The following is a 1645-nucleotide window of genomic DNA, read 5'->3' on the forward strand; positions in this document are numbered from 1 at the left end:
CGCAAAACTCTTCCAAGAAAACACAAAGTTGTTTTGTGAGAACATGTTTGAGTTCATTTGCATTTTGCATTCTTCCAATAAATTCTGTGTTCACTAGCAAATATTTAGCATTCCCCAAAGAAATTTAGTTTGCTTCCAAACCTGTTGCATTCTCCTGAGAAATTGAATTCACTAGCAAATATTTTGTATTCCCTCAGTTAATTTTGTGTTCGCTTGCAAATATTTTGCGTTCTCATGAAAACTTCACTCGTTCACTCACAAAATATTTTACTGAGAAACTGTGTGCTTACTTGCCAATATTTTATGCTCTTCCAAGAAACTTTTGCTTACAAAACCATTGCATTCTCCTGAGAAACTGGTGAAAGAAATAGTATGAGTTTGGAAAACTATATTTAGAAATAATAAAAGATAGCATTTTATTAAAATACTGTCATGAAGTTTGAATTTAATGACTATGGTATAACAATCAGATTCAACAAATATTTAATATATATTTTCCTAGCACCTTTAATACATGCATGATCATTATTTATAAAAGTTTTTTTTCAGTATAGAAAGTACATTTTTTATTATGTATTATTGTTTCATACATTTTGTTAAATTTTATGTTACAATTTACCTTTTCTTGGCAAAATTAACAGATTTTGAATATTCCCATACAAAAAAAAACCATACAGTTCTGTTGTATCACTGTGGCATATTTGACTTCATTCCCTTTAAAAAATAAAAGCACTGAAAAACATGAAATTAACAACATGCCCATAGGAGGTGTATTCAAGTCATATACAAATTGCATTTTTAATGTAGTTTTGAGTAAATGAATGAGCCAGACTGAAATGTAATGTTCCGTCACATAATTTGAGACTGAATGTATTTCAACAGACTCCCAGTGAGCAACATATTAAGAGTTAGATTTCTTTGTGAGTGTAGTATACTGTGATGTGGTGATATTTTAATTATTTGACAGTGTTTGAAACTAGTTTTTCACTTGCGAAGAGACTATATCTTCTTCACGCACTTGAGCTCTCTGTTGTGTGCATGTTTGCTTGCATGTTGAAGTGTGAGGTTGTTGAGCAGAGTGTATGCGGATGTCTCTTTCACTAAGACCTCTGTAAATCCTTTGTACCATCAACACATTTAGCGTTGTCCTATCAGCTATGTCAACATATTGTCATTGTTTCTCCCCATACAGCACTTCACAGCCCTCGATGGTTTCTCTCTCAGGTATGTTCTGTTTTCACGCTCTCTTGTCAGCACTTAAAGTGAACTTCACAGCTGCGCATACTTATAAATACAGACTCGACACAAAAAAGAGCCTCCATTCACCTGCCAGTCTTGTTATTTACGTCTCTCTCCTCAACCGTAGCTGAATCGAACCCTTCTTTTTGTTCTCTCTGTCTGACCTTCTAGTCCCATCTTTCCCTCGCTCTCTCTCATCTCTGTCCCGCCCTTCACTTTGCTGTCTTTACCTGTGACGTCTCACATCAAACCCTTTTGCACCCTCCTCTTTGTTCTTTTCTTCAGTGCCAGAGCACCATTATTCCTGCAGTCTTTTTCCCCACAAGACGCTCAAGGCACTGATTCCTTTCTGTGCAGCTTTTTATGCAGAAAACATTTTAAACTTTGTGTCTGTGAACAGTCTACA

This window comes from Carassius auratus, chromosome 35 (assembly GCF_003368295.1).
Source record: "Carassius auratus strain Wakin chromosome 35, ASM336829v1, whole genome shotgun sequence".
Lineage (NCBI taxonomy): Eukaryota > Metazoa > Chordata > Actinopteri > Cypriniformes > Cyprinidae > Carassius > Carassius auratus.